The sequence below is a fragment of the Montipora capricornis genome, chromosome 13 (genome assembly GCF_036669925.1).
Source record: "Montipora capricornis isolate CH-2021 chromosome 13, ASM3666992v2, whole genome shotgun sequence".
NCBI lineage: Eukaryota > Metazoa > Cnidaria > Anthozoa > Scleractinia > Acroporidae > Montipora > Montipora capricornis.
The window spans coordinates 17,621,238-17,640,737 of NC_090895.1; the positions used below are offsets into that span (position 1 = coordinate 17,621,238).

The 19,500-nt window shown below is 39.2% G+C and overlaps 1 long non-coding RNA gene across 1 annotated transcript; it reads right to left on the minus strand.

The window, feature by feature from the left end:
* Positions 1–2,576: 2,576 nt before the first annotated feature.
* LOC138029505 (uncharacterized) lies at positions 2,577–19,277 on the minus strand. Its single transcript, XR_011127886.1, has 3 exons — positions 19,139–19,277; positions 16,582–16,698; positions 2,577–2,744 (listed from the first exon to the last, which is right to left on the minus strand). It is a non-coding gene; the product is annotated as an uncharacterized lncRNA (long non-coding RNA).
* Between the last annotated feature and the right edge of the window lie 223 nt (positions 19,278–19,500).

Genomic DNA, 19,500 nt, shown 5'->3' on the forward strand with positions numbered 1-19,500 from the left:
TTTATAGTCACGTAAGATAGTTTATCACGGGAGGAAGCAAACTAAAATTTGAGCTTTACGTTTCTTCTGAGTTGAACAAGCAATCTCTTCTTGGACGATTTAGTGTGTAGTATCGATCGTGCGATATTTTCACTCGTCTCTTGTATTTGACTCGTCCTATGGGCTCGCCAAAATACAGCGAGACTCGTTAAAATATCCCACGATACTACACACTAAATCGTCCAATAAGATAAATCTAATATAAAATTTAGCCAATTCTAAAAGCGGATCTCCCTGGTCATTTATTCTTACTGCCTGTAGGGGTAGTGAAAATAAAAGGTTTCGAATTGTCCGCGTTTTGATGCTTCCGGTTGCTGCTTTAATAATTAAATCATCTTCTTTGCTTTCTTCTGTAGAAACATTCATTGCCTAACTGGTAAATTCACGGTACATCTTACGCTAAAAACCGATATCGCATGAATCACAAAGCGATGAGTACGACATCAGTTTTTCAAGTGAAATTTACTTTGTAATTCGTCAGTTTCTTGAACCGCATGAGTTTAAAAACAAAACAAGCCACACCCTCAGCGAGCGAATGCAAAAGGAAAAAAAGCCATTTCAGAGTCAACTGTCAATAGCCAGAGAATACTCACAAAAAAAAAACTTTGTCAGTTCAAGGTCAAGAAAAGAGTTTTACTAATGTACTTTATTCCACTTTATCTCTGAAAACGAGATCACTCACATTTTGATGTATTTCATTTAAACACAACACGTTGGCTTGGAACAAGAATCGGCAAAATACTGCAATTCTTCAGTTATGTCCACAAGATTACAGATAACTGTTATTTAGTTCCAGTTGACAATAAAATTTCGATTTTCATTCCTGAACAAAGGAAAAAAACCGATTAATTAAACCACTTTTTGAAAATAACAAACGTTTTAGTGCCCAAGGAAAGAATTTGTGGAATCACTTCTTCGAACAAGTATGAACTATTACTGGTATTATGTTTTGTCGTTGTCGTTCTCTTTCGCTCTTCTTTCGTTTCTGTTCTAGTCATAGGTCCTCCAGGCATCATGTAACCTTATCAGAGGTTCTAAAGATATGCCAAAAATTGCAATACAGCGAAAAAAGCAGCTCTAAGCAAATTAAAAATAAACACTCAGCTTTGAGTTTATATCCCTCTGATGCTTGACTTGAATGACTGCGTAGCCACCAGTGTGGACCACAGCTATCATGATATGTCAAACTGGATTGAAACCAGTGAAAAGGCAGAAAGAAAACACTTTGCAAACCGTTTTCCACCTAAACACGAAAGGCGTCGACTGTGTAAGAACTATAGTTGACGTAGCATGGCTGTGTAGCCGCGTCGAGCCACAGAAAGAGCATGAAAAATGAAGCCTCGCTTATTATTGGGTGAGTTAACCTAGGTTGAGCCTGCACTCCAATAAAAAACCAGTACCTGGTCAGTGGTCAACTTCAAAAAACAGCTGACCTCGGTCAGCTCTAAGCTTGAGCCCCTGATATGGTCACGTGATACTGGTCAGCGGATACCTTGTTTTGACAGATGTCATTTGATCAAAACATGGATGTCCAATATCAAAGATATATGCTGTAAACTGGTCACATTGGCATACATAGAGGGGTGAACGGACGTACGTACGGACGTTCATGACGTCATAGCTATAAAACCAAATTTTCTCGCATCGACGGGTTACCATATTTTCTTAACTATGGTGCTCCGCGCGGAGCTCCGCTATTAAACATACTCCAGACAGAGTCTTAAACCCTGCGACGCCCACTATAAGGACGTAAATCCGTATTTCTGGTTGTCTTAAGTCCCCCTATTTATTCATCAGCGATTATAATATACCTCCAAGTTTTGTCCGTCACTCCGTTACTCTTTCAACTGTTACAAAAAGACATTCCATTCCGTCAGTCTCGGGAGTGAAGGGGTTGAAGGGTTGACGTGTTAACTATCTTCATACTCTTGTGTTTCGTCTTGGGGAATACACGAAGTGTATTTTTGGGAATTAAGTGCTCCCATGCAGGTCACCATTTGCCCCAGAGACTCACCTCTTTCTTTTATTCTGAGCCCCTGGAGAGGCTTACGTCTCTCTTGCCAGAAACGTTTGGGACCTTCTGGCTCCTTTTAGTGTTTGTTTGCAATCCTGATCTGTATGGGCTTTTTGGGAGTACTATACCCCCCTTCCCCGCCCTCCGCACCTAACGGAATATTTTTCAGTAATCAGCGCAAATAAAGCACGAACGAATATTTTTTTAGATGTGGATAAGAATGTTAAAAATTTCTCTCCAGGATTGCAGACATATAGTACAGCGGCAGGAACTTGCTCACCTGTTTCCTACTCATACCTCCCCACGATTCTCTACCACGGTGGGTATTTGCCTGAGAGAAATCGCGTTTAGATAACTCAACCCGCCGCCCAGAAAAAAATAACTCAACAAACGCATTTGTGGGACAAAGAGGGGTAGGGGATATTTTTAACCCTACTTCAAGGTTTCAAAATATGAAAAGTCTAAGTTCTTTTGCCCCGTCGCTTATAAAATTATTATTTATATCAAAACGCAAACACGAAGATACCTTATCGACTTTCCCATTTATTAATTCAATTTTGACAAAAGTAGTACGAGCCTTAATTTTAAAGTAAATAGGGTTGATCCATATTAAATCCTCCCAATCCGTTACAGATAGTATGTCCCTCAGTTGACTCTACGAACAGCAGTTGCTCATAACTCCTTTTTCATTCTGGAAAATAAAGTTATTAAAAGATTTCGTAAAATAAACAAAAGAAAAGAATAGAGGAAAGAGATAACAAATGTTCTTGGTTGGCAACTAAGAAGAATTATTAAAAAAAAAAAAATTAAAGTGGCTTGCAAATGTGACCCGTGTAATGGAATTTATGACGGTTGAAGACAGATTTAGGTTTACACTGTGACCAGGTTGGCAATAAGACAAACTAAGTAAGCCTTGTGGTTACCAAACCAACCATAAAGTGAAGATATCTGTTTACAAACATTGATTTTGTTATTCAAATGTGCTAACCGCAGGAACATAAAAGTATTTGTTTCGACAGCCAATGACGCTATGGTTGGCACATTAATGACAACAGGTGACGTCAACGATATCTTCCCTATAATTTTCCGCGATAATTAAAAGAAATACATACATTTAACCTCTATCAGTACCAACAAAGCCCTTGTTTAGAAGCCGAGGGCCTTAATTTTGCCCACACTTTTAAGGCGCAACGACTGCGGTCTTTTACTTCCAACAGATTTGTATCTCATTGCAATGAAAGGACGCTAATATCAGTGCGTATAAAATGCACCAGCACCAGTGTCGAAACGTTAATTCTTGAATCTTTTAAAATTGGTAAGTGGGATTCATTATTCTTTAAATCATGAAGGAACAAAAGAAACTTAAGTGTCAAGCAGTTGTAGCGCTGGAGCACTAATTTGGGACACTGTAAACCGGAATCAACAATTAACGTAAATCAAGCCAAATGTTGGTTTTTGAGGAGAGAAGAAAACCGGAGTACCTCGAAAAAACCTCTCGGTGCAGAGTAGAGAACCAACTAACTCGACCCACATCTGACGCCGAGTCTGGGAATTGAGGATGAATTTGAGAGATTTGGATATTGGAGGAATTCGACCGTTTGATGTCAACAGTGATTCGAGTAGCGTGGGTACTGAGTGGAAACGATGGTTTCGTAGTTTTCAGTTATATGCGGATGGAAAAGGTTTTGATTATTGTCACCGATAAGGACGACAATATATTTATTGCAGAGGGGAGCTCTCCTTGTTCATTGCGCTGGACCGGATGTCCACAATATTTTTGATGTTTTGGCCGACACTGGGAGTAGGAAAGATTTCGAGAAGGCCGAAGATGCTTTAACCAGATATTTTCTCACACAAATTAACAGTCCATATGTGCGGCATTTATTCAGAGAATTGGTGCAAGGGGAAGATGAAACGATTGACCAATTTGCGGTACGATTAAGACGGAAAGCTCAGCAGTGTGATTATGACGATCAAATGGACGCTCAGATCAGAGATAAAATAATATATCGAAGTGTCGTTCCAATGAGTTACGGCGCAAGCTTCTGGAAAAAGGCCAAACCCTCACACTTCAAACATTGCAGGATATTTCCTGGAATTACGAGGTAATAAAAAGGAAAACCCAGAGTATGAGTATCTCCAGTGCGTCAGTGAACCGAGTTGATGATTCACGGATCAGACGGAATAGTCGAGATAAGACACTATCAGGGGGTGAGTGTTATCGATGCGGAGGGCGTGGACATTTTGCCAGAGACTCCCTGTGTCTGGCCAGGGAAAAAGAGTGCTCAAAGTGTTCTCAAGTGGGACATTTTGCAAATGTATGCAAAACTAAAGTTACAGAAATTCCTAGTAAATCACGTGTGCAGTATATGCAGGTGGATGACTGTAACGAAGAGGGAGACGAGTATGTGTTTGCATTTACTGGTGAGGCTCAAGGAGAAAAATTCACAGTTAACATTGAGGGTATTCCAGTGAAGATGATAATTGATTCTGGAGCAAGTGCAAATGTCATTAGCCAAGCATTGTGGGAATAATTGAAGAAGCAATTTATCAGGTGTGTATCAAGAAGAAGAGCAAAGAAGTTGTATGCCTATGGTGCAGTTACCCCTCAAAAAGTGACCGGAACCTTTACAGCAGATCTGAGTTTAGGCAGCAAGAGTGTGTCAGCTGAAGTCACGGTCATCAAAGGCCAAGGAGAGCCATTACTGGGAAGAGAATTAGCCATTGGGTTGGGAGTCTTGAAATTGCAAGTCCCATTGAATTGTGTGGTACGTGTAGCTCACAGTGAACTGGGAACAAGGTTCTAGGATGTTTTTACGGGAATTGGAAAGTTGAGAGACTTTCAAGTGAAACTACACATTTATGAACAAGTTCAGTCAGTTGCACAACCTTTACGGCGTTCTGCCTTCAGCTTAAAGGAAAAGAAGCTTGATGAATTATTACGAGAAGACATTATTGAGCAAGTTGAGGGCCCAACGCCCTGGGTAGACCCTGTTGTGGTGGTTCCTAAGCCAAATGGTGATGTTAGGTTATTTGTGGACATGAGATGCGGCAATAACACAATCATTGGTGAAAGGTATCCAATTCCCACAATTGATGAAGTCCTAGAGGATATATATGTGTTCAGTAAATTAGACTTAAAGGGGTAATCATCAAATCGAGCTTAGTGAGGATTCCCGTAGCATCACGAAGTTTGTAACTCACAACGGGTTATTCATATACAAGAGAGTGATGTTTGGCGTAATGTCTGCGCCCGAGATGTATCAGCAAGTGATTCAGAAAGTTTTGAATGATTGGAGTGGAACGGGAAACATTTCGGATTATATTGTTGTCGATGATTCTGATACAGCAGAGCAAGATGAGCGACTAAAAAAAGTGCTCGAAACGTCCGCTTTTAGAATCTCTGTAGGGTGGCCAATTACATCATCAATTCCGTTGATAAAGCCAAAATGTTTGTGTACTACTTCCCGACTGAGGCAGCACCACAGGGTCTTTAGAAACGACCCCTTCATAAAAAAAAGTGCTGACTTGGTTGAGAGACAAGGGTCTCACTCTCAGTGGAGAGAATGTGCGTTTCATGTGCCAAAGCTTACATTTATTTCCCATTCTGGTCAGAGTTCTTCTCTGTTCTTGTGTGGGCCCAAATCCATTAGTAGGGCTAACGCTCACATGGTCTAAACTAGCACTTTACATCACCCACTAATAGTTAAGTCTGCTTACATTTAAGGGCCTAGTGCTGTCACAACAAGGGGTGGGTCCAACTGAACAAAACGTTAAAGCAGTGAATGAAGCTCGTGAATCACAAACTGTGACAGAAGTCAGAGTTTCTTAGGCCTAGTGGATTTCAATGCACGATTCATTCCTGACCTTGTGACGGTAGCAGAGCCATTGAGAATATTCTCTAACAAGGGAAAACCATTTACATTTGGCCCTAAGAAGCTAGTGGCCTTTGCATACCTGAAGAGACGGCTGGCTCAAGCAGACAACTTTAGGATACTTTGATCGTACAGACAAGACATAGATCATTACGGATGCGAGCCCAGTTGGCTTGGGGGTGGTCCTGGTTCAAGAACAAGAGGGAAAAAACCGTGTGATACGTTATGTGAGTAGAAGACTTTCTGATGTAGAACGACGGTATTTGCAAACGGAGAAGGAGGCCCTAGGAATTGTTTGGGCCTGTGGGAGTTTCCATGTGTATCTTTATAGAGTGGATTTTGAACTGTGGACGGACCACAAACCTCTGGAATTCATCTATTCAGCCCGCTCTAGACCCTCTACGAGAATCGAGAGGTGGGTCCTACGGTTACAGCCCTATTCATTCTCTGTGAAGTATTTACCAGGACCGTGACATGAATATTGCGGATGCGTTGCTACGCCTTACCAAGATTGAACAAGCACAGACCAGGAATTCTAGCGGAAAAATTCCTCAGATTTGCTGCCAACACGGTGGCGCCACAAGCCATGCCCGCTGAACGAATAGAAGAAGAGTCTTCAGTAGATGAAGAAGTAGAGTGCGTGGGACAGAGTATCGAGACGGGAAATTGGGAAACTTCCAACTGTGCAAACTAAAAACCAATCAGAGATTAGCTGTGTCTTTTTGGAAAGATTGTCGTTCAAGGGAACATAATTGTTTTAACAAAGAACCAAAGAAGATACGAGAAAGAGTCTTCCTCTGTTTGATTGGTGGGTTTGCCATCAGTCAGCACAATCATAACATTTGGCATATCTGGTCCGTCTCCCCCTTTACTGGAGAAGAACGTGTTGTTCGCCTTCTCCAAGCCCAGATAAATCCGAGTCCATCTTTTAAGTCCCAGGGTTCCCCAGCCAGCAAAGCAGCTTTGTTGTGAAATTTTGCGTCTTTGAAATCAAACGTTAAGGTAATCAAGCCAAAGTGATCGGCTTATGGAGCAGGATCGGATTTATTAACCAGGTCTCGCAAAAGCAGGATTGCGTTGCGGAGGATTTCCTTGTTAACACTCAGTGATTTGTCAAGGACATTTCTAATATCCAGGCCTGTCCTACATGGTTGAGCTGAAGGCAAAGCGGAAAGCAATGTTTAAGGTTTCTGTGAACCTTCCGGGGTGTCTTTTGGAAAATCGCTCTTGTTTGCGTTGTTTTAAAAGAAATCCAAGGAAACTATCTATCACTGGAAAGCTAATAAAAGTGGTATTTCAAAATGCTCTTAACTTTCAGTAATTTGTTTAATTTCAGAAAGCGAGCGCAAGCGCTCAAACGCGAAACTGACCTTGCCTGCTTCGCTGAATTATGCCCTTGCGTTAACACGGAGATCCAAAGAAAGGGCCTTATATCACTCACGGGATAATACGCTAACAAAGTTTTCAGTGAGACTTTTTCCTTATTGGTTCTTAAGAAAATCCATTGTAAAGCTGGCCAACAGAAATCTTTCTTATGCACACCACGAACCTGGACTCTACGGAAAAACTATTTAGAATTAGAAAAAAGGCCTTAACACAAGGGCTATGTTCTCAGCGGAGCAGACAAGGCCGTTTCGCGTTTGCGCGCTTCCGCTCTCTTTTTGGAAAAAAAAACGTAAAAGTTAGGCCATTTTTAAACACTACATGCTATTAGTTTTCCAGTGGCATATAGTTTCCTTGGGTTTCTTTAAAAACAACGCGAACGAGAACGATTATCGGAAAGACACCCATGAAGGATGACAGTAACCAAGAGCGAATTCGATAAGACTGTTGATCGATCACTTTTCGGTCTTGCCCCAGAACAGTCACAAATGGATTTATTTTTAGATACACATTCAGCACGAAACAAACAAAGCTCCGCCAATTTTAACCAATCAGAAGAAGCCTTGTTACGCGTGACTGCTTCTGCCATGTTTTTTTGAGGGACATGACAACTGATTTTCGCGGGAACGGGTATTGTAAAAATAGACTCATTTGTGACTATGCTCGAGGGCTCACCCATGCCATAACAAGACTCTTATCTAATTCACTCCCGCAGTAACCTTAACTTAAAGATGATCATTTCTTTGGCAATTAATCCTACTAATCATGGTTATGTAAACAAAGATGCTTTGCTTACCATTAGGCAATAAGCACTAAATGTCTGACCCAACGGGAAACAGAAAATCTCGTTTCCCCGAGACTCCTCCCTGTTCCCCGAAGCAAGGCCAAACAATACGTTGCAAGCGATAATGTGGAGTGGTGTTATTCAAAATCCGGGTCTATTTTATTTGTTATTCACCTGTAGGCCGTATTCTGTACCTCAAAAATGTGCTTAGAAAATGGTCTTCGTTGCCCAGTTGCTAGAACTAATTTGAAACTACATAAATCTATAGTTTTTTTTCTTACTGAATACGAATTTTCTTGTTGTCATCTTCAAAAACCTGCAGTTTTTTTCATAAAGGCCTTCGAAAGTTCGATATAACTGTTAAGAAATTTCCCATCTGCCATCTTGTCCGCTGACCTAATCGGCTCAAATTTGGAAAATTTGCGGTAAACCGGGCGTTAAAGGACGGCTTTGCGTACAAATTAATATGCTTTCATGAACTATTATTATTGATCTATAGTAATTATTTAAGATGTTCAAAACATCGAAAATTATAAAAAGAATTAGCAAACTGTCTATCTTAGGTACATCCGTTTTACGTCAGGCAAGTGTTCTGATGATGCTCTTCTCCCAAATTCTGACAGTCTACTGAAACACATTGAACGTGTAAACCACCAAGCAACTGCGTGGAACAGGTGTTTATCTCCCCAGGTAAATTTACCATCACACGTAGGTAATGGATGAAAATTGTCAGAAGGCCAATTAGAAATCATTCGGATGACTCGTCCCTCTGCTCCCGACTCACTTATCGAATGCGTCTCGTGCAAATGCAAGACCGGTTGTAAGACACTCCGCTGTTCTTGCTGGAAGTCAAGTCTAAGCTGCACAGATGTATGTGGTTGTGTAGACTGAAGCAATGGTCAAGATGAAGAGAGTTCCTCAGAGGATTACGAAGAAGAGGGATCTCATGATTACTGGGTTGCCTATTACAAACCAGTCGAGGTCTGCGTTGATTTCGTCGTTTTTTACTGGGTTGCCTATGGGCAAACCCAGTCGAGGTCTGCGTTTAGTTTGTTTGTTTTATTTTTTTTATTTATTTATTTATTTTTTTTCCGTGTCGGTAAAAGTCTTGCCTGTCACTCCCCTGGTAAGTGGTGTCTTTGTGTATAGAGCCTTCTGCGCGTATTTTCTTAGGATCGAGAGGGTAGTGGAACTGCGTAGATTTCTCTTGTGGACACAGTAGAATCATTAACTTAGCCTGCAATGGCGTCGAAAGTCATGCAACGCGAATGGCGAATCTATCGCCCGTCGAGACGAAATCAAAGTGAGCAGTATTTACCTGAAGTACATGGTAATTTGACACAATTGAGTTTCTTGTCTTCACGCACGCAATCAAATAGGAAGAGGTTTTCGCCTCTAAGAGCAAATATGTTGTTTGTTTCAATAAAATTTTCGCTGGAAAAGGATTCTGTGGTATTTTCTGCCTTTGTGAATTATAATATCATGTTGTGTATTAAGTTTGTGAGCTTAAGGTTCAAATGTGATATGTGAGAAGTTTTTTAGTATTGCTCTGTAAGCAGGAAGGGTTCACAGGCCTGTTGGAAGCGTGCTTGAGTTTCAACAAAATGAGGCCCAAAATCAGTGAAAACTTGTGACGCAGATGAATAATAAAGTAGCTGCTATTTCCAAAATGATGGAATTACCTGGTGATAAATAACGTTGTACGCGTCTTGGAGAGTAAATTTTGACTTTGCATAAACAAGAGTTGGGCGATTGTGATCTTTGTTTTGACTTCGCTCATTTCATTGTCAAACTTGATAACACTTGACAGAAAAAGAAACTTACAAAAACCCGGTATCTTGCCATCATTTGACACAGATGCTTCACTGTTTGGCGAGTAAACATGCCGCGGTAACTTAATCACGGCGCCCGCTGAATTCCGGCCATGTCACTTTCGATTTTGCAATTTAGTTGAGCGTAGCAAAAATCTCCCAAAATGTTTGTCGCTGATCGTAACTTTTTATATTCTACATTCACGGTTCAAAATTAATGTTGTTTTCATGTCGTAAATATTTTATTCTCGATCGACCGTCCGGGAAACTTCCTTCTGCTCTTTCTGAAAACTGTGTATCAATATTTATTTGCTTTTTCATCAATATTTGTTTTGCATAAAGCAAGCTAACAGAATCTGTACCTTGCTGAGTTCGCATTTGTTAGCGTTAATAGTATTTTCTGTCAGATGTTTCTGTTTTTTATGAGGGGTTTATTGTTTTGGTCTCCCATCCCAACACTAACCCCGCGAAACAGGGCTTGACTTCAGTGAAGTTTATTATTACAAAGTTTTCGGATGCTCATAGGGCACACTTGTGGTGAAAAGAAGTTGTGAGGGAACTTGAAAATTATCAACATGTCACCCCAGAAGCCAATTTTTCTCGCTTCTCTTTTATTTGTTATTCTTCAGAGACTGGAATGCTGTATTTCAATACCACACAATTCAGTGCCTTCTGATTTTCTGTAGCACGTACCACAGGCAAGCCAGTGTATGCTTCACAGAAGCATCTAGTTAATTTTTTCCGTGTCGGGAAAATTCTTGCCTGTCACTCCCCTGCTAAATGGTGTGCATAGAGTCTTTTCTGCGTATTTTGTTAGGTTTGAGGGGGCTGGGGTAATGCGTAGCTTGCTCTGCACAATTAACCTGTAATGGCGTCGAAAGTCATTGTAACGGGAATGGCGTTTTAGTATATCTTTAAAGAAATATACCCATATGGAGCTCAAGAATGGAACGTCAAGACATGCGGTGAAACATAAAGATCTGGAATCTTAAAAGCGACGAGTAATGGACTTCGACAGCGTGAATCTTTCGCCCGTCGAGCCGAAATCAAAATGAGCTGTACTTCTAATATTTCGCCAAGGTGGTGTTACGTACAACACTGAAACCAAATGGAAATTTCTCTGGTAAATTACGGGTTCAACAAAGACAGAGAAGGAATCGAATACCACAAGTAGATCTGTGATTTCTGTTGTGTGTCTCACAGTGTTTACTGAAGTCGCATCTATTTAAAGTTTGCCTGTTTGTCCGGCAAGTAACATTCATTTTGTACTCAACTCTGCAAAGGTTAAAAAAAATTGGAAATGTGACAGTGAAAAATTATTTGAATGAAAGCTTGTTGTCTCTTTTGTGCTTTATTATTTATGGTCAAGGTTCTTTCGAAAAGGGTTTGATGTGAACTGTCAGAAATTTATTTAATTGCATATGCTTTGTGATTGTGTGTTTCGCTTGCACGCACGCAACTGAAATAGGAAGGGTTTCTTGCCTCTTATAGCAAATATGTTGCTTGTTTCAAGAAATGTTTCGCTGGAAAAATGTTTCTGTGAAATTTCCAGCTTTTGTAAATTTATCATGTTGTGTAATTTTCGAGCTTTGCAAATTTGCATACATGTGTTGAAATGTGATACGGGGACAATTTTTGTGGTAACGCACAAGTCACGAAAATAAACAGGTCTGTTGGAAGCGTGCTTGAGTTTCAACAAAATGACCCCCAAAATCGGCAAAAGATTGTGACGCTGATGAATAATAAAGTAGCTGCTATTACCAAAACGATGGAATTACCTGGTGATAAATAACCTTGTCTTGGAGAGTAAATTTTTGATTTTCCAGAAACAATGGTCAAACTCTGAAAGTTGGGCGATTGTGATCTTTGTGTTAAATTCGCACATTTCTTGTCAAAATTTATAACAATTGAAAGAAAAAGAAAACTAAAAAAAACAAAAACGCGGCTCATCCTCGGTGTAAAAACCTGTGAAACTCACGGATGACGTAACACAAAGGAAAACAAAAGAGCAAAAAAACATCAAACAATAACCTAACCCCACCACGAGCTAACAAAACAAAGAAAAAGTTTCACGGGGTTTTACACCGAGGTAAACCCAAAAACCTGGTATCTTGGCATTATTTGACACAGATGCTTCACTGTTTCGCGGTAACTTGATCCGATGTGCGATTTACTCGGTGCAGCCAGAAGTACAATAGCCCACTTTCGATATATTAAACTTCAGTCCTAAACAAAAGATATCATCTCGAGGCTCTGGGGAATAAACTCATACAAATCCTTCTATTTATTCCCCAGAGCCTCGAGCTGATGCCTTTTGTTTAGGACTGAATTTTGATATATCGAAAGTGGTCTATTACAACCAAAAAAACTAAAATCTCCCAAAATGTTTTTCGCTGATTGTAACTTTTTATATTCGTGGTTCAAAATTAATGTTGTTTTAATGTCGTAAATTTTGATACCGATTGCAAAATATTTATTCTCGATCGACTGTCCTGAAACTTCCTTCTGCTCTTCTTAAAATCTGTGTATCCATATTTATTTACTTTTACATCAATATTTGTTTTGCATAAAGCAAGCTAACAAAATCTGTATCTTGCTTGGTTCGCATTTGTTAGCCTTAATAGTATTTTCGGTCCGATGTTTCTAACTTCAGTGAACTTCGGTATTACAAAGCTGTCAGATGCTCATAGGGCACACTTAAACTTGTTGTGAAAAGAAGTTTATCAACATGTCAGCCCAGAAGCCAATGTTTCTCACTTCCCATTTATTTTTTTCAATCTTTCTGGGTTCAGTACTTTGCTAGAAACCAAATGTCTTCTCAGACTATTTACCCAAGACTTCTACCATGGCACTACAATGATAGACAATACCAAAACAATATCGTGCACTGTTAGAGCTACATACTACGCAAGGACAGATCTGTTTCGTCGTACGAACGTGTGAGGACCTATGAGCCAAAGGGCCTCGTCTGGTATGACTTCTTAATGACCCCCCAACTTGAAAAAAATTGTCTGGAACAGTTCACGTACCACAGGCAACCCAGTGTACCCTCACGGAGGGTCTAGTTCTGACTATGAATGTGACGAAGAGAGGGATAGTGATTTTTCAGGAGATTGAGTTATCCGCATTTGAAATTATTCTTAGGTTGACACTAGAAAAAACCCACGTTCTCAAACACTGTAACTATATCCTGTATTTGAGGGCACGCGTTTTTTCCAGTGATTTGAAAATTAACAAAACTATGAAATTGTTTTCTTATTAATGGTTTGTCTACAATGAAATTAATGTCCGACAAAGGCAAATGCTGCAACAATTTCAATCTCTTTTGTAAAAAGATTTCTCTGGAGTGAGCTAAACTGTGCATGAAAGATTTTGCCAAAAACTCGATTGCGTACGAGCCAATTAATTAAGACTTTTATTTGATTCGAATTGAATTTGGTGCATTTGTTATGTAATATTTATAGTACGAGAGACCGTGTTTTATCGGCATATAAAGATACAAGCCGAAGGCGAGTATCTTTATAGCCGGTAAAACACGGGCTCGAGTTTTATAAATGGCTTAGCAAACTCATGGATATCTATAAGCTACACGTATAAAATGGTTTTCAGGGAACGTACTTATTCTACTTACGTATAAAAGGAATATTTCTTAATGATTCAATATAATTAATTTTCGTTCGACGCCCTCTTGGGAAGGGTTTGTTTTGTTTATTTTTCTAAAAGCAAAAGAATTTCTTACAAAGAAGAAAAAACGTATTTTAAGAATGGGATAGCAAACAAAAGGATTGTGTGATCCCTAGGAATTATCTTAAAAAACGAGGTGAGTTAGTGAAAATTTGCATTTGGCTCTGGCTTGGGCGGCACGATAAACAGATTCAGGAAACCCAAGGTAGATAGAACTCTAGAAGACATGAATGCCAAGAGATAAGAGTTTTGGTTGATAAAGTTCATTAAAGAGGAAGCGAAGAACAACGGAGATGACTACCCGTCCAAGAGTCTTTATGCCATCCTTTGTGGGATAAATGAACAACTTAAACATTTTGGAACGAAGGAATAAAAGGTTGGTCATGCAATTACAGTATGATAATAACTATGTTCTGTGGGGCATAAGCAATTAACAGTCACTCGTCTGTGTCAGATTTTCAGCCTACGCAGAGTTTTGGACGCCCGCCGAAATGGTGAGGGAAACCGGAAAGGACTGCATGGCTCTTAATAAATTCAAGAAACATTCGAGGAGAAGTGACAGAAGAAAAAGAAAATACTTTGGAGGCAAGGTCTTTTAGGAATAATTCAGCTAAGAATTTGTTTAATAAACTATACTTTCATAATGATAAACGTTCAGATGGCGAGCAACTTAACATGGAAATTTTAATTTTTTTTAATTTTAAAAGAATAAGCAATTTCAGGTTTTGCAGCAGAAGATAATTTTTGATGAAAGCCGAAGAGCAAAACGTTCCATGGTATTGATAAAGGTACTGATTTAACTTTGTTGAATCGCTCAATTTATAATTATTTTAATAACTTTATTAGTTTTACTTGAATGGCTTTTAAAAAAACTCATTACAATGACAAACTTGATAAAATGTTGAAATTGAAGAAACCATTGAAACATAAATCTATTAAATTGTATTATATTGCTAAAAAATAAATACTCTTAGAACTATTCTAGCGATTAATTTGTTAAAATGATGAAATGGTATATGAAATGAATCATATATGAACTGCGGATATGAAATCAAGTGAAGCTATGATCTTCGCAGTTATGCCATCATTGATTCATTCCTCACGGGACCATTAGAACCCACGAATGACCAGCTCTCAACGTCAGTGGCTTCATAGCTCAGTTGGTTAGAGCGTCGCACCGGAATCGTGAGGTCTTGGGTTCAAACCCCTTTGAAGTCCTGAATTTTTCAGGCTTTTCCACGCAATTCCAAAATTGCGCACATAACTGCGAGGATCATAGCTTCACTTAATTTGTTACACTTATTTGTTTATTTATTTTTTATGGTGTTGGAGTACTTGGGGTAATTTGACCATTGGTCCGAACAGTGTTTTCTTGTCCGTGCCGTAGACCGGCGAAAGCTTGGACTTATACTGAAAGTTGAATTTATTTTTGCATTAGGAAAAGGCCTCATTCGAACCTACCTCCTAAATCGCGTTTCATGAGGTTTAAAAAACGGATAAATAAAACATCAGTGTTTCATGGGATGTAAAACACGGATGTTTGAATAAAACATCAGTGTTTTAAATCTTATAAAACATTAATGTATTATTCATTAAAATCTTAATCAGCCCGTACTCCCCTGAAAAATTCAAAGCCGCCCCCGACTTATAGAATGATGGTTTTCTACCAGGGTATAAAAACATCGTCACCTGATGAAAATCAATGAAACCTTTGGTGGAATTTCCTAATTAAGATTCATTAGTTTGCTAACTCTTTTTATAATTTTCAATGTTTGAACATCTTAAATAATTATTATAGATGATTAATAATTCATAAAAGCATATTAATTTGTATCCAACGCCGCCCTTTAACGCCCAGTTTAGCCGCAAATTTTCCAAATGTGAGCCGATTAGGTCAGCGGTCATGCACAAAAACAAGATGGCAGATGGGGAAATTTCTTAACAATTATATCGAACTTTCGAAGGCTTTTATGAAAGAACTGCAGGTTTTTGGAGATGACAAGAAGCAAATTTGTATTCAGTAAGTAAAAAACTATAGATTTAAGTAGTTTCAAATTAGTTCTAGCACCTGGGCAACGAAAACTGAACGAAAATCGACCACAGAATACGGCCTACTGCGTACAAAAAAGAAGACGCTATTTTTTTTTTGTAGTAAAAAAAATGTTTTTGCAGCGAACTCCAAATAAACGACCACCTCCACCACGCCTGCCCCCAAATGGTTTTGAGGAATTTGATCCCTTTCGCCATCAAATACAGGCCGAAAACCTGTTTTGATATAAATACTGAGCGTGAGCTTGAAGCTTAAGAAGAACAAGAGAGACGTAGAGTCGTATCGCGTTTCTTTAAACACCTGGACAAATCTCTCACGTTACAAATGACAAATAAAATTAAGTCGACTGTGCTGCCCGATGAAATGCAAACAGAGCCCCTAAAATACTGAATCAGTGCCTAAATTTGCTGGTGGCAGCTGCGAATCAATGCCACAATAACAATTGTTTAACAAACAAACCTTTCACGGACAAAACCTCGCCTTGGCTTATCGTGCAAATGGTGCAGTCTTTTCAGTACAAGCTAAATATTAATAGAAATCTCTAGAAAGAAAATTTAAAGCAAGACGAAAAAAGTGAAGTGGACCCAGCAAAGACGAAAAATCTGCAAATAAAAACAACAACAAACAAAACACAAAAAAAAAAGACCAAAAAAAAAAAAAAAAAAAAAAAAACAGAACAGCACAGCACAAACCAACTGAAGAGCTTGTCAGCTTTGCGGTGGAAATATTTTCACCAATAGCCTGTACTGTACTGGTACAGTTGTAAGAAGTAGTACTGGTACTGTAGCTTGAATTTCAAATCAGCCTACCTTTTGCCATTTCCCACGCACGGTAGACTGAGCAGTGGCGCGTGGAAAGTGGCAACAAGTGGCTTGATTTGATATCCTACCACACTACTCATTATAAGAGCACCTCTTTACAAGAAGCCATTTGTTACGTACCCACATCTTAGAATTTTTTGTTGCAATGGTCTGTCGTGCAGCACTCAATTTCACAATAGTTGTTGTTGTCTTGACAATAGTCAGTTATAGTCGCACACCACGCTGGGTCTTCACATCCTTTGTAAAATAAGAATATGTTAAGTTATTATTCCACCCTTACACCATTTTACCATATTTGGTCAAAAGAACGCGCAAAATATGAGACGGTAATAGACTGTAGTGTCCCGGTTTGACCGGTTTAGAACATAGAAAATATGGACGGAACGGGAGTTTTTCAGCGAAAGAAATTGTTTTCAACACGATATGGAAAGCCTGAGAATTAAGTTTGTCATTGCACGTCACTCTTCATTTCGTTTATCCAATCAAATAAAGGACACTTGAATGGTTTTGTCTGAGTTGTTTTCGTCATTTGCACGCGCCTTATTGTGCAATCGATACGATTCTATGTCAGTGCGGAAAGACGCTAAAATATCAGAAAATGGCATAATAATGGAATAATAAATCCCTTATAATTGTTAACATATAGTACGTGCGGACATTTTTCTCGTTGGTCGTATATTTCCTTGCCCTTTCGGCGCAAAAATTCTACGCAACTCGCAAAATATCCGCTCGAAATATCCACTTCGTCAGCCCTGCTTCCAAAACACTAGTGTTGGTCCGGTGCCAAGACGTAAAGAGGGATTCCTGTTCTGCGTCACCTCCACGTGACGCCTCACTCCATGTGATACTTACGATGTTCAATCTCCAAGACTAACGTGATTGCTGCGTTCTTCATTCCAAAGGTGGCTAGAATTCTCTACTTTTGATTTTTACTAATGAAGAGACAGCACCTGTCGATGTAGGGCACCTCTTTCTGGTCACCAATCTCAACGATCTGCATTTTAAGATGAAAGTCGCCGCTAATTTTTTGACGTTTCGAGCTGCTGCAGCACACAAGTGTAGAAAAGGAGGCTGTTATCTTATGTAATCCACGATAATCTACTGGACACCAAAAAGGACCGTTTTGTAACATTCCTCTCCCATCCATTCAGCGCTAATATGCAAATTTTTCATGTAAAATTCATGGTCAACAGTTAAATAAAACTTATTCTTTTATTGAACTCACGTGATAAGACGGCCATGTTGGTGCCAAAACAATTGAAAAATGTATTTCAAGTTTTGCATAATAATTCTTTCCACCAACATGGCCGCACTGAGGTCAGGTGCAATCAAAGAATAGCTTTGTCCATTCTAAGAGACCACTATCACTAACAGAAGTTGTTAGTATTTGTTGTCTGAGTACCTTTTACATAACTTATATCGAGGTCTCATCGTTAAAAAACTGACAAATTAGATGTTATAACATAACTTGGATAAAACGCGCGTTCTGATTGGCCAATTGATCATTTACTATTTGCCAATGGGTGCACGCTTGCTAACTACAGCTGACGTGCGATCTAACTTAAGAAGAAAATGCCGTCACGAGCGCATCAGTCCTAATTTTTCAAGACATATTTTCCTCCTCTTAGAATAGGGGTGAACCTCTACAGAGCTCAAAATAGAAAGATATAGCCCTAAAGATTGATCAGCTATGGAAAAGGAGGATTTAATGTCTTAAAGCGACGAAAGAGCGTTTTGTGTTTGTACTGCTTTGATTTCCAAAACACAATCGAAACGCTGCTTAAATATTCAAGCCGAATCGCGGAATTGAAATGGATTTTATGAGACCAGGGAAGATGTTACAGGAAGGTGAATGCTGTTTTGGAATGTCGATTTTCTTTTTGAGATTCATTTCATCGGCCATTTGAGTTAAAATAGTGTAACGTCGTTTTTTTGGATTGGAAAAGTAGTGCTGTTTGCGATAGCTTGATCTCAAGAAGCTAGAGTCGCACTCGGCTATCGCCTCGTGCGACTCTTACGCTTCTTTTGTCCTTAGCAACCTCCCGCGTGCATTCATAACTCAATAGTACATGCTATGGCGTTTACCATTTGTTAATTAGCGTTTCTGATTTAATGTTTGTGCGCGGTGCTTCTAACTGACAAAAGCATTTACGGCTTTAAATGCCAATGTAAATGAAAATATTTATGAAAGTCAAGTAGACTAGTGCACGACTGATAAAACCACTCGAATATCAGTCGGGCAGTAGTCCACTTGACTTCCATAAATATTTTTAATCAATTTTGACTGATCACGATCTTCTTTGATCCAACGCTCTGCAAGACTTATCGTCCTCGGTTTTTGCAAAGGTTTTAAAACCTCTTAAACTTCAATAATGGTCGCAGTAATGCGTGACATATTACAGTCGCGTTACCTGCGCAGTAACGTTGCGCACAAACAATTAGCGCGAACGTCCTTAAGTCTTTCCTTATACATTCTTGGTTGGTATAAAACTAACAGTCATTTTTATTGTTTTAAATATCTATATGTAATCTTCAAAAAGAAAATAAGTTTAGTTATAAATCAAACACCACTCTAAGATTTTTTAGATTTGAAGATCCTTTTTTTTTGTTTGTAAGTAAATATTCTTATGAATAGAAGTTTCAGTAGCAGATGTAAAATTAAATCAAGCTTTATTACCGTAGGTATGAAAAGGGAGGGGCACCGTTGTCTTGTAACGGTAGCATTCTTGTCCAAAGGAACATGTCGTTGACGTGTCAAGTTCAGAACACAATGGGTCGTAGCCACTACAGCTGTAGCAACGCAAGCTGCAAACTTCAAAATAAAAGAACCAGCTAGCAAGGGATCCAATAACATTTTTTTTGCACTGAAAATAAAACGTACTTGAGGCAGGTGAATCGTATCAGATGAGTTCTTTGTATTATTAAGTTATTTCCCTTGTGGTGAGGGGTCATACAAAGTGCGCGGCCCCTGTCAAAGTTCACCTAACCAATCCTGGAGAGAGGCTAAGAAATATAGTCTTCGATGATTAAAACAATACA